The sequence below is a fragment of the Aythya fuligula genome, chromosome Z (genome assembly GCF_009819795.1).
Source record: "Aythya fuligula isolate bAytFul2 chromosome Z, bAytFul2.pri, whole genome shotgun sequence".
NCBI lineage: Eukaryota > Metazoa > Chordata > Aves > Anseriformes > Anatidae > Aythya > Aythya fuligula.
This window is the reverse complement of record NC_045593.1, coordinates 67,940,467-67,954,845: the sequence shown is the minus strand read 5'-3', so window position 1 is coordinate 67,954,845 and position 14,379 is coordinate 67,940,467. Positions and strand designations below refer to the sequence as shown.

General features: G+C 43.9%; 1 protein-coding gene across 5 annotated transcripts in view; it reads right to left on the bottom strand.

Moving 5' to 3' along the window:
* SEMA6A (semaphorin 6A) overlaps positions 1 to 3,983 on the bottom strand; it is a 115,427-nt gene extending 111,444 nt beyond the window's left edge. For 2 of the 5 annotated variants that reach the window (XM_032206106.1, XM_032206109.1), the window contains exon 1: positions 3,517 to 3,983. The gene's annotated coding sequence lies outside the window, so the exon portion shown is untranslated. Of the gene's footprint in view, positions 1 to 1,914; positions 1,975 to 1,998; positions 2,249 to 3,516 lie in introns of those variants that run through there. The other 3 variants (XM_032206110.1, XM_032206108.1, XM_032206107.1) reach the window with 3 other exon arrangements.
* Positions 3,984 to 14,379: the final 10,396 nt, after the last annotated feature.

Below are 14,379 nucleotides of genomic sequence, written 5' to 3'. Positions count from 1 at the left end.
GGGAAGTATAACAATGCGTTCTTGCAAACAAGTTGGATGTGAGGCATATATTAGCTCAGGTCAATTTAATCTGAAAACATTTTATGTCTCCCCTGCTGTAAACCATGTGAACTCTTTTCATGTGTATTTACGTATGGCTCTTCAAAACAAGATGACAAATTTCCCCTTCCCTTCACAAAACATGCACAAGCAAGTTCACAATCACCTACTTCCTTTTTAATGCAAACAGTTCTATTCTGGATTTATCACAGGTCATTAATTTGATTTTTCCTTTTTTTTTTTTTCTCCCCTCCAACACTTCCCCTGCCCCCCCCCCCCCCCCCCCCCCCCTCCAAAAAAACCAAAAAAAACAATGAGGGTAATTCCTTATCCTTAAACTGACCTACCTACCTCTTTCTTCACTCTGAAACAGCAGAAAATGTTCTCCTCAACTTACAAACATTAAAGAGGGGACTAAGGCTAATATTCACTTCCACCTTCAAGTAGCTGAAGATGATAGTCAGTCTTGTTTCTCATAGATGTTACTGTCCAACAGTTTTTTTGGTTCAAGAGGTACAAGCTTATTTGACAAGGCTGGTTTTGCCATTAGAAGTAAGAATAATAGTTTTAGACTAATTGAGAATACACAGAACATCTGTGACCATACAATTCATTTTCCTTCAGAATACTTAACCGCGCTTCAAACATTTGATTCCTACTACAGGAAGAGCAAATGTAGCAATTATACTTTATGGTATTAATTACTATTTTAAAATTCATTTTGCATTCACACAGAAACCTCATCTGGGTGTTCTGCTGCTGAGCTAAACTTGCATGAAAGCCAGAGATTTTATGCAATGAAGAGTAGTGGTGAACTGTGATCAGCATTTTCATGCATAGGAAATTGTTTGGCTTTAAAGAGAGTTAGTATATTTTCTGTTTGGAATATATCTTACAAGGAGCTACCGCATTAAAAACAGGATCCTTTTAGACAAAATTATACCCTAGACAGTGAAACGCTTTGGCAACTGTACTTTTCTAAGAGTGACGAACCTTCCCGATCTTACTGAAGCTAGTATTTCCTTTCAAACACGTATGAGGCAATTCCGTGAAGAAAAGGGTTTGCTGGAGTAGACCCAATTTTCTTCACAATACACTAGATTAGTCTCATTAAAAAAAAAAAAAAAAAAAAAAAAAAAAAAGACCAGAGAAGTTAACCAGAGCAAGATCATTTTGCTTTTTTGGTCTAAAAACAAATAGCAAAGGAAGCCCCGAACGTGATAACAGTTGTATAAATCTTACTCTCAGAGAGGTGTCACTGACTCCTCAAAACCTCCACAAGTTCTGCAATTAAAAGAGCCTGACTCTGCCGGTCGTTGATGCCAAAGGATTTACCCGCCAAGTAAAGCTTACTGGCACGAGAATGCCTCACTGAATTACATACACATTAAATGAATGCAAACCAAATGCAGTCATTGAAATAATTTTTGCAAATACAGAGTAGCTTGAGGCATGGTTTTTCCCACTATTTTTGAGGTTAGCTTAATAATTAATACGGGTGCTGGAGGACAAGAAGCAAAAGTTAGCCGAATCTATGTCAAACGATGAACTACCGCACGCAGCCCTGTGTCAGAAAATGGTTGTGGAGATTCATTATTTACAACACCTGCAATCCGCGTGTGCCCCTTTGTAGGATCAAGCGTTCACCTTGCAGAGTCAGGAATCAGCGCCTGTTAAAATTTATTGCAGAGCTGACTACAGCCTCTACCTCTGCAGGTCTATTAGTGAAAAAAAAAATAATAAATAAATAAAAATAAAAATAAAAATCCGAGTACAGCAACTAAAGCCCCGTGCTGCAAAGGCGCTGGCGGAAGCGCGCTGGTTTACAAACTTCGAAAGCAGCGATTAGCTCCGGAGAGGAAAAGGAGAACAAACCTCCCTCCGACGAAGCAGCCAAGGTTAGGGAAGGCAGAGCCACCCTCCCGAAGAAAACCCAGCGGCTGCCGCCTCGCGACTCACCCCGGGAAGAGCCAGGCAGGACCGACTCGGCGGCGGCGGGCAGAAGAGCATCTCCGCTGCAGCTGACCGGGCTCCAGGCTCAGCCCCGCTTCTCCGCCAGCCCCCCTCCCGCTCGCCGCCCGGAGCCACTCCCGGGAGACTCCTCCCTGAGCAGGAAGGGCGGTGGGACGGCCGAGCCCTCTCAAGGAGCAGGTAGTTTCTCCACGCGTGGAGGAGACGCAAACTTTCCACCGCCCACCCCGTCGGCGGACGCCGGGGCGGTGCTGACCCTTCGCCGCCCCCCCGAGGGACGACCCCGACAGCAGCAGCAGCGGCGCCCAAAGAGGGGGGGATCAGTGGGCTCCCACCGAGCCTCGCCCTCAGACAGGAGCTGAGCCCTGCCCGTGCGTGGACGGGGCGGGGGGCGAAGCCCACCCCTCGTCGCCCACCCCAGCACCGGCGGCTCTCCGGCGGGGGCGATGTGCCGTGTCGCTCCCTCCCGGCCGGGCGGCAGCTCCTTTGTGCCAGCCGTCCCGGTGCTTCCCCCTTAGAAAAACTTTCTCCGCCGCTCCCCGGCTCTCCCCCCGGGGAGAAGAGGGGGGGACAGACAGCAGGCGAGAGGACCAGGGAGTGGCAGGGGAAGGGCGGAGGGCGAGGAGCGGGTCTTGCCCCGCGGAGGAGCGGCTGACAGAGACTTCGGCCCGCGGGGGAGACGAGAAGAGAGGAGAGGAGAGGCTGGCAGCACCCCGGGGAAGGGGGCGGGGATGGACCCTGCCCCGGAGCCACCCTTCTCCCCCAAGCGGCGGCCGGGCAGCCCCTGCCGGCGGCGGAGGGGGCCGGGAGATGGAGGCCAGCGGAGAGGGGAGCCCGCGGCCTCAGCCCATGCTCGCGAACAAAGCCCTCGGCAGCACCAGGGGAAAACCGAAGTTTCCTCGGTTGTCGGCCTCTTCCCCCCACCCCAGCACGCAGCCCCAGCCCGACAATTAATAACGCTAATAATGAATAAAACCGAGGCACGCCGCCGAAGCCCAACTACCCCGCACCGATGAGATGTGTGCGGGGTTACGCCTCTGCGCGGAGCGCCTGCACCGTGCCTCTAACAAAGAGCCCACCTCCCCCCGGCCCCCCACAGCCCCCCGGCCGGCGAGCAGGGCTCGGGGCTGGCAGCCGGGGGATGCGGAGGGGAGCCCGGGCACCGCGCATGCAAGCCGTGCCAGCGGGGCAGGGACGGACGCTAGCACGGTAAGCAGCCGTGGTGGGAGGGTGGGGGAAGAGGAAAAAGAAGAGAGGAAAAAAAAAAAAAAGAAAGAAGAAAAGGGAAGCCACGAGATGCCTGGAAAGTGGCAGCGGTGAGCGCAGTGTGTGCACTTGCAGGCGGCTCTCCTCCTCCTCCTCCTCCCCTCGGCGTCGCGATCGCTGCCGAGGCAGAAGGCAGCCGCCGGCCTCGCACCCCGCACCGCTCCCGGGGCGAGCCCTGAGCCTTCCTCTCCCCGCGACCCCAAAACGTCGGATACGGACGCGGACAGGGGAGTACTGTACCTTGTCGGTGCATGTATCTAGGCAGCTAGAGGACAGAACTAGCTGATGTAGTGTCCCATTTAGTAATCCATTTAAGGGGATCTCTCTGGGAAACTGGAGCCACTCTCTCCTTTGCAATCCTTTGTCATTACTACATGTGTGCTTCGCGGGGGACGGGCGGAGTATTTAGTATTTCTACTTTCTGAATTGCAAATGCAATTTGTTCATTTCCAATGATGGGCGAAAAGAGGGGGGAGAAGGGGAAAAATAAAAATAATAATAATAATAAAAAAAAAAGACTTAGGAACTCCTCTCCAAACCCAAATTCCACTACGGTTCCACTCCAGCAAGTCCCCTTCAGCCGTGCCGCGGGAGGTAAGTCATTTCGGGGTCTCGTCCTGCTCCCTTTCTACCAAAAGCGCTCCCCGGCGCGAAGGCTGCTTCAGCAAAACTCCGGGGCCGGCGGCGCCCGCCAGGAAAGCGCGGTGGCTCCTAGCCCCGGGCTGCCGGGCATGGGGCTGGGGGCGCCGGCTGCCTGCCGCTGCGCTGCGCTGCTCCGCCCGGCTCCGGCTCCGACTCCGGCTCCGGCTGACTCCGGCTCCGGCTCCTGCTCCCAGCTCCCGCTCCCGGCCCCCCGCTCCCTGCCCCTGGGACACGGCTCCGCCGGCGGAGGCGGAGACAAAGCCCGGACTGGATCGCGCAGGGCGGGAGCGCCCCGCCCGGCCCCGCCCTGGCCCCGCCTCCTCCCCGCCCGGCCCCCACCGCCTCCCTGCGCCGCGATCGTTCCGCGCCCCCCGCGGCCGCCTCCAGGCGCCGTGGCCCCGGGGCTGGTGGGAGCGGGGCGGTCCCGTGGAAGCCCGCAGGGCCGAAAGAGCGGCCCCGTCCTCCGGATCGCGGCGGGGAGAGGGTCGTGTACGGGCGTGATTGCCTTAACGTGATTTATGCTTTTTCATCTTGTAATTTTTCCTCTTTTTTTTTTTTTTTTTTTTTCAAACCAGCTAAATGAAAAGACAGACGCAACTCGGACCACAAAGCGTGGCGTTAAAATTAAAATAATGGCTTGTTTGCGACAGCTGCTTCTCTGCATTTTATTTCCAGATAATGAAAGGACCCTGAGAAATTGGTTTGGGTTCGGCGTTTGATTTGGGATCTAAAATTACACACGCGCCTGTTCGATTTCTAGTCGTTGGGTTACAAGGGAAGACATTCATATGTATTGAGGAAAAGTTTCTTCTTTGCTTTCAGTCAGTTTAAGCTGAATGTATACTTAGGATAATTTTCTAACCGAAGGAACTGAGACTTAATATATATTTTCTTTCTTTTTCCTGAAAATCTAAAACAGAAGAGAGTTCTGCACCAGAGAATAATTGCTGGGGACAGATAAATTTTAGTTAAACAAACTTAAGCTAGATCTGAAAGCAATTAGGGGAACTGAACTAGTACAAATAATTTCTGGGTACCCAACCATGTGTCAGGGGGGTAAACCAGATGAATGGACGTTGATTTGCCAAGACCCCTAACCCCGTTTCCACAAAGAGGCCCCAGATCATCTCATCCTCTCTCTGTCAGGAAATGAGAACAGAGACTGAGCGCAGCCTGGGTTTGCGGGAAATACCCTTCCACCAGTACCAAATGCTGACATTCAATCACTGCATTATGCTCAATCACTACATGCGTTTTGAGGTGTTCAGAACTTCCATTGACTTTGTTGTGGGTTTGAATTGTAAGCAGATCTAGATTGAGCCCTTGCTGTGCGCTTCACATATACTTCACAAATATTTCCGCAATACTGAACAGTTTATTTGACACTTGCATTTCTTCATTAATCAAAAAGGGCTCTCTGACAGTGAACATTTTTTGTCCCCTATATTTAGGGTTTTGAAAAATACAGACCAGATTTTATATTATGAAAGTTCTGCAAGAAGCAGAAAGCATTGAAAAAATCCAATTTTCCATACATTGGTATTGGCTGTGGCATCAGTTGCCAGAAGTTTCTATTCAGATTCTTTTACAAAAGTGTCTTCTTTCTTTCATCTGCTGTGTTTAATTGTCAAGCCTGCACTGACTAATTTCCTCACTTAAATCACACACTGTAACCACACATTTAGCCTTCTGATAGAACTTAAGCTGGCTCTCCTGCCCTCTGTTCCCTTGTTGATCCTTCTGCTGTTAGCTTGCTAGAATCAGTCTGCAAAACCTCATGTGTCTCCACAGCTTAAAAATACCACCCTCCTTTACTCTACCTGACAACTTGTACCCTTTTCCTCTCTGTACTCTACCTGGTAAAACGTCCTCATGTTTTCTCTCCCACCCAGTCATGTTAGGATGTTTCCATGGAATTTTAATACCAATCTTAGTTCTTCATTCTGTCAGATTTCCTGAAATCTCAGATACAACCTTATCTCTTTTGCCTGGAGTAGTTAAAAACTGTGGGCTATTCACAGTGGCTTGGGGAAGAGAATTATTGCCCTTACCGATGGGAACATATTTTCTCAGTGGCTGCTTTTTGGCAGCTACATTGATAGAGCACCGTGGGTTTTCCAGTCTCTGGTCAGTAAGGGACTGTTGTCGAGGTCTCCATGGAGCTGTGCATTATCCAAAAATATCACACAAGTGACAGAGAAGTGCTCCCACCTATTCCAACTCCTCTTTACACAAGGTGTCTAGCAGAGATTTAACTTGAGTTGACATGAAAGTATTACCTCTGCCCTTTCTTCCTAATCACAAACAAAATGTGTTGACATTAGTGGAACACGTGGGCTGTGTCAGGGAAGAGCAAGCAGCGGACTCCTTTAGCTGGTTTGCGTGAAGTTTGAATCCAACCACTGTGCCACAGACCCACGCTGAACACATTTGCTACTCTACAACTGTGTGGAGCCAAGTGGTTGTAGGAACAGCATCCCATTAGGTGCAGTTCTGACGAACCAGCGTACGGCAGCCATGCAGAGGCACTTTGCAGTGGTTGAGTGAGTCCCCTCTCATTATCTTCCCACGTCAGAATAATCCATGCAACACTTTGGGAGACACGTTCTTCATCATTTATTATTAGATTCAGCTCAGTTTATTCTTGCCCTTTTTCAAAGTTTCAAAGTACAGCAGAGTTTTATGTTGACAAGAAACAACATGTGAGAGTGGCAGAGGAGAGGTTTCTGACAGTAGTCTGAGAAACACTGGGGGCTTTTGCCCCAGGGAAGGAATGAGATGGTTTTGATGTCCAGGACATACTTGAAGCCTGTAATTCTAGACGGGGCTGTAGCTGCTTTTTTCCCTCTACCAGCAATGTAGGAAATACCTTTACCTGTGCGGATATACATTAACAGAAATAAAATGCTGAGTACAGAGACATCTTAATATAAAGAACTGTTTACTTCTTTAATCTTACAGCAACAATGAAAGCTCATCAAACTGTAAATATGATTTTTGTTGAGACAACATTATTGAATGCCTGGCAAAGTAGTTACTCCTACATAGATCAAAATAAGATCTTTCTTTTAATCACTTCAGAGGACTTCACCAAATTCATCTTTACTCTGAAAATGTGGTTGAAAGTGAGCAGTTTTTTAGTCAGGACATAGCTGTTTTTGGCATACTGCACTACAGCTAAAGGTGACTCTTAAAAACCAACGTGTACCTGTTTCTCTTTTGTTTAACATAAAAGAACAATAGGCCTTTTGCCCAACTTGTTCCTGCAGAGTCAGGCACATTGTTTACCATTATTACATTTTCCAGACCACTGTAAACATATAAAATGAGATCAGAGTAAGAACAGGTAGACTATGAGTTTCTTCTCTGGAAGCGATTTTAATGGTTTGTGAATCTCTGCAAAATTAATTCTGTAACTAAGGACCATACTAGAAATGCCAAATTTTTACATTTCTGGCTAGCATGTGTGGATTTGCTTTTCTTAATCTCTTTGTTCAGACATCTTCCAGGTGAAACATAGATACCTGAGTAACCAACCATAGGCTGACCTGGGATATACTCAGCAGGGGCACCCAAAGTATTTACAATTCATAAGCATATTTCAAAATACTCACTGGAAATAGCAGGAACTCGACTGAAGGATTTGCCTGGGAACCCAAAGGGAGTCTCCCTGTGCCAGTTCTGTGCAGGTTGGTGTTTACAACTATGGAGAGTTTTGGAAGGCAAGCCAGGCTGTGGAGCAGATGTTTTATGCAGGAGGCTGCCCTGGTCAGTCCCTGCTGTACTGTGCCAGAAAAATCAGCAGAAATTCCTGTTGCACTGTGAGCAACATTCGCATGTCACTGTGTCATCTAGTTCCCGGAAGAGGAGAGTGTTACACGATCATGCAATGAGCAGAGAATACCGTGGATAGCGTCCGGACCATATGGTGAAGGGAGTGGAGGTTCCTATTAAAAAACAAAACAACTGAGTATGGAAGATCAATATGGAAAACTGATGTAGAATTTAACTTTGTTAAAACTAACAGAAGCTTACAGAGATTCATTATCAAATTACTCCTAACATACATGGGCCAGATCCTCCTCTGGTGTAAATTAACATAATCCTATTAGAGCCTCCGTATTGATTCCACCTGCCGACAATATGTTTTGTCAAATTTCACCAGGAAGGGTCTATAGGATAATTTTTAACTACCCTACGGAGCTCCATAATAGGAATATAACTGATCTGCTCAATTCCATAGGCAGTTATTTAAGTCACTAGAAAAATTATTTGCTATTGAACTCTATCGGATTTTCCATAAAGGCAAGCTTACTTTCTTCACACAATGGATGTGGATGATCTCACATTTGTCTCTTCTAGTTAGAGTCTCTGAGAGGAAAATTAATCAGGAACTGTCGAGGGAGCATCTTAAGAGGGTTTTCAGGGTACCTTTCCCTTGAGTTTCATTACAGGAAAAGACAGTGTGCTTCTCAGTTACTTCATGGTGGTTGAGTTCAAAGCTTTGAGATCTCCATTTTTAATCCAATTTTTTTTTTTTTTTTTTTTTTCCCCTGAATTGCCTTACCACTACTCCAGGCTTTCCAGTATTGTGCTTAGATATTGCATACTTTCTGAGTACAGTGAGGAACCATACTGAAACAAACTGCATTTCTCAGCTGCTGTTTCTCTTTATGTGGTTAAGATTGGACACTAACTACTGAGCTGTTTAGAGGGCAAGGAAAGAGGTGCAGAGGGACTCCCATAAAACAGATACTTTTACTGGAAAGTTAAGTCAAATTCATACAGTTTTCCTGGGGTAAATCCTCTGTTCTCATCAGGGCTACATAGAATCAGGCTTTTGTTCAAGAACTTAAGGAAAATGGTGAGAAAAGAGATTTATTTTGGCTTTGCCTGTGTTCTTACAGTAGATGAATGTGATACAAATTGAACAATTTCTGTGGCTCCCAAAATAGCAATGAATGTTTCAGATCTAGGTGGGGGAACTAAGCAATGTGTAAAATTATCATAATTGAAAAGACAGCACTCGAAGAAGTCGATATTAAAATAAAAATGTTTTAAATACAATTACAGTATCAAACTGAAAGCAAATCCAATTTAAAATAATAAGAAGTGGTTAGTTTAATAAGTCAAAATCATTGCTTTCAGTGTCCCTTCAGCTGAACTGAGCCCTTAGGAGCACTCAGTAAGTGGAATTGCCAGGCAATACAATATTACCAAAGAGAAACCTTTAATGGTTTCAGTAGCTGAAAGAAAGAGGCTTTATTCCGTCCTCTTCCCCAACACACACACTTTAATTCATAACATTAAATCTCACCCAGCTGAGTCCCTTTTTTTAACCCTCAAATCGATGGCAGTGAAAGAAGAAAGGGTCTGTGACTGACGGATTTAAAAAAAAAAAAAAAAGAAAAAAAAAAAAAAAAAGAGGAAGGAGAAGGAGAAAAAGAGCAGCCAGGACAAAATGGAAGAGTGAAGGAAAAGGCTCCAGCTGAGAAAATTTGAGAAGCAGAGTGTACAGTAGGGGAGAGAGAGAAGTGATGAGGGGAAGCAGAAAGGAAGAAAAGGGACTAAAGAGACATAGTATCTATGTGAAGCACAAGGTTAGCAAGATACCTTAAAGGAATGTAGGAAAAATGGAATTAGTTAAACTTGACAAATGAACAGCTGAAAATGATTTTTAGTCAGGTTTTATCCTTTGTGAAATCACTGAACTAACACAACAACAAATGAGAGTTAGAGTTGCTTAGGGTTTACAATTGTTTTTAAATGAAAGTATATGAATATTTTTACATGCTAAAGGAGAAATTAATGTCAAACACATTATGGCCTGCTAAGATGCAGAAGAGGGACTGAAGAATCTGTTGAAAGACATGACAAAGTATTTGGGAAGAAAAGAGCATGTCCTGCTTTTGGCAAAGCAGTTTTCATCAGTGTCATCCTCACACCACCTGATGAGCTATTTGGACCTAATTCTATGTGGAAATACAGAGGGCTTTGTTTCTCTTTTGCCTGTGTTGTGTTATGCCAGGGAAAGTAATATTTATAGTGCTGGAGACTCAAATTCGTTAGTCTAGATTTTATTTTATTTATTTTTTTTATTTATTTATTTTTCCTGGATAACTACCTGTACTCTGCCAATGGTAACTGTTTAACAGCGCTTTACTCCACAGGAAGTTGCACTGAAGCTGGTACAGATAGCTGTAGAGTTAGGTGATTCCTGCTGCATGCAGAGGTGCTAGCTCCTGGCCAATCTTAGGGTGATGATGACAACAGCATTACTGCCACAACACCTCTCTCCCTCTGGGCTGATAGTAGTTTGGAGTTTCCTGGTGATTATTAGAGCTAAAAAGCATTTGCTAATGAAGCCTGCACTATTACCAGGGAATGAAAGAAGGAGAGTAGAGACTTCCTGTGTTTGCTCATTCCTGGCAATCATTAGCTAGCCAGCCTCTCTTGGGTGTGACTGTCCCAGGTAAATCACAGCCTAGAAATTCCAGCTCTGCTTAAGTAAGTTTCAGTCACTCCCCTGCGCCTGATACTAATGCAGCAAAATTGTGAGGAAGTGAGTAAAAGACATTTGGAAGATCTGTAATTAATCCAACACAAAAGGCCAGCGACCATGCAGAAACTGGCTGTTTGGAGAAGCCTGCTTGACTCACCATGACGGACGGGTTTCCACTGCTTGGAGACACATACCCGGTTTCTTAGTGAAATCATTGTCCTTTCCATAAACCTTCACACCAAATGTGGTATAATCAATCATTGCATGTCTGGCAGTTTGGTACATAAAAAGGATACCTTGTAGGTGCAGAAGAGGTAAGATTATATACAATAAAGAAAAAATGTGGAGGAAAACATCAGACATAATCATTTATCTGACATAAACCACAACCAAATTTGTTTATGTGCTATCAGTGATGAAACTACCATTACTTGAAAGATGATGTATTATTGCCAAGGGTATCATTTATAGCAATATTTTTGGTAACTCTTTATTTGGGCTGTCTTGAAGACAGCATTATTCCACACTGTTGGCAGGGACTTCCTGTGGATTTTGCTTATATTTCACATTCAACCTGGTGTGGAATATGTGTTACTGTAGACAGAAAATCAGCAGAAAACATATGTATGTTTTAGTGTCTACTTACTTCCTATGTCAAAGGCACAAATAACATGTATATAGTCCTTGATTTAAGACTGGTAAGTTTCTACCTGGGCCTTTATTTTTCTGAAATCTTTAATTTGGATGTTCAATTGAATAAAAATCAAAGTGGATTTATAAACCAGCTATATCTGATGTGGGCTAAAGTGTGTGGCTCTACAACAGTCTTCAGGACTTTTGTCACTTTGGGATTTTAATAGGACCAGATTATCATCCAGCTATCAAAATCCTTATTTCTAACCAGTTTGCAACCATGCCTCTTAACTCTCTGAAAACAGAGAACAAAGAAAACCTTAATCTGTGGAGTAAAAGCTAACAGGCATTACATTGGAAAGTCTGGTTCAACTCTTGGTCTCAGCAGAGTCAGTGGCAAAGCTGTAGTTGACTTTAGTGTGGTAGGACACTGACTTTCAAGCCCAGATTCATATTTTACCATGGACTAGTGAAAGAGGCCATTTACCACTCACCTTTTCCTATGGTCTGTTTCATGCTAATGAAATGAATGACCTACATCTGCCTTTTGAGGGGAAAGTGTTTCACAGTGACTTTACCTGAGCTATTTGTATCGTGTCTGACACCAACAGATAGATTTTTTTTTTTTAAATTTTTAATGACACTTCTCTTATTTCTTTTTTGTTTAGGCCTGCCCAGAATTAAAAATAAATAAATAAATAAAAAATAGTCACACTATTGTAAAAGGAATTCCTGAGCAGTATATGGTTATTGTTGAATTTTCTAGCAGTTATAGACCCTTGTAAGTAGGGGGCTTAAAATGAAAACTCTACAGTGACCTTAATGATAGTGTCAGATTATAATATGCAGGTTGCTAAAATGTCTAGTTAATGAATGTCAGTAGGATTAGAAAATGATGAGGGCACTTTTTAAGATCTCTGTGCTGTGATAGATTTATATCACTAATAACAATGAAAGGTGCACAGGAATCTATGGACACTGCCTCTCTCCTCCAGAAGCCAGTGCCGTCTCTTATTAATTAAATTGAATCAAGAACAATATAAATCTCCTAGTGCTTATTCCACTCATTTCATACATGCTAATGAGGATGAGCTTCTGAGCTGGTGGTTGGAATCATTTATTCAGTGGTGGGAAAAATAACATCAGGATTCAGACCCCCTGCTGACTTTGCACACTGTTGTGCTAGATTTATATTGGTCTACTAAGGTCTAATAAGTAACTGAATACATTAAACAAGGCACTTGCTACTGCAAGGGTTACAAGGGACTCCTTGTTTTTCTTCCTTGTGTATTCTTTGGTGAGGAGATTAGGGGAGATGGGCCCATTATGTAGGTCTCTCCTCTTCGTATTTCATCCACCAGTTCAAAGCCCTCTTTTCCAAACAGAAACTATGCCAAAGCTCTCATCAATCATTAAAAGTCCCAGCAGTCACAAACTCACTGATTTTGATGGGAAGTGCAACAGTACTGCCTTTTTTCACATAAGAAAGTGAATCACACTATACTTAGCAGGTCAAACTCAACATTGCACAGTATGCGTGATTAGTGAGGACAGAAAATACAGGGCATTCAGCAGCCAAAGAAATGTCCCTATAGAGCTCCTCTTTGGAAGGAAACACAATAGAACAAGCTAGCTGGATATTCCAGTGCTGCATATGTGTTTGGAAAAACAAAAAACAACAACAACAACAACAAAAAAAGACGAACCTTATTCCCTCTCCCCCCTCCCCCCCGCACCTCCCTTTCCCTTCCCCACAAAAAATCACACAGGAAAACAAAACTGTAGGAGTTTTGCAGGTCCACATTTCACTTTGAACTGGCATAGGCTGACCTTCTCAGTCTTCTAGATCTGGGATAACAAAATAATATGCACTATGCTGCCAGACAAATGGGTAGTGTTACAGCCCCAAAACAGAAACGTCATTGCTACACTCTATAGTGAATGCCCTGTGTCCTTGTGTAAATTTGGTAGGAAAACATTACAAACAGTACTGTAGGGCAATATGCAGTAAATGAGGACTTTTAAAAATATGCCACTGCTGTATTTTCTCTGCCCACCAATTGTTCAAAGATGCAAAATACACCAGTTATACAGATCAGCAGACTGATGCCTCCTATAGATGAGTTTATATGTGACACAGGAAATTCAATTAACCTTAATAGCTCAGCCAGTATTACTGCACAGGTAATTAAATAGTACTGGCCATCTCTCTTAAAAGCCTCACCTACACTCTTTGGCTGTATATAAGACTGGGAGGTGCATTTAACAGTTTTTTCAAGCAAAATGGCTGAAAGAAGACAAATTTTTTTGAAGAAAAGGTGTATACTGGATGCATATTTTTGTGCAATGGGGCCCCTATGTAACTGATGTCTATAAACAGGCTGGACAATTTTCTTTTTTTGGAACATGTTGAAGAGAGGCTTCCAATACACATCTAATAGTCCTCCAGTTATATGAATGGAAGATCAGGACTGAATGAATTCAGTGGTGAATGAAGAAGTTTAAAAAATTATGTATGGAAATATGTAAGTGAAGTTTTTGTAAATGACTTTATGATATCTTCGAGTTGATTTTACACTTTGCATAACACCCTCTGAAAAAAACACAGAAAATCAAAGTCAAATCTGATTTTTTTTTTTTTTTTTTTTTTTTTACACTGCTTTCTACCCTTACAACACTCACACACCTCCTGGAAGGATAAGATAGGCAGCTTCTCTCTTGGTCTTCATCTTATTTCTCCTTTTATTGAGAAGCAGTAAGGTAAGAACATGACTGTGTGCATGATCAATAGGCCTTGCAGGAGGTGGGATGTTTAATCTCCATGACATATCATGACATATGTAGTCTCGAGCAGCCCTGGGAGCTGGGATGCAGGGGTTGTGTCTAGCACAGGTCATTCAGATATGACCACCAGGTAAGCAGGTTGCCCTAACCTCCAGAAAATCATTTTTAACTGCAGCTAGTAGCAAAATACTGTCAAACTTTCAAAGGGTTTAGTAACGTTTTTGTAGGAAACATTTAAAGGGGCAGATCCATGCTGTTGTTAAATCAAACTTTCCCATCTAGCTCCAGAGACATTCATGTCCCAGGTCTGCAGTGTATGGTTATACTTCTATTGTTTGATGTAGAGCCTTAGATCTTCAATTAATATGCAATTCAGTATTCACTGAGACAATGGCAGGATCTACTCAGCATTTTGGCAGCTTGTGAAACTAAGATAAACTCTAACCTTTGCCAAATACAAAGGATGATAAAAGCGCAAGTTGCTCTTTCCAGCTGAATTAAAATAAACTGCCACTGACTTTGTAGTCCTCATCCTTTTTTGC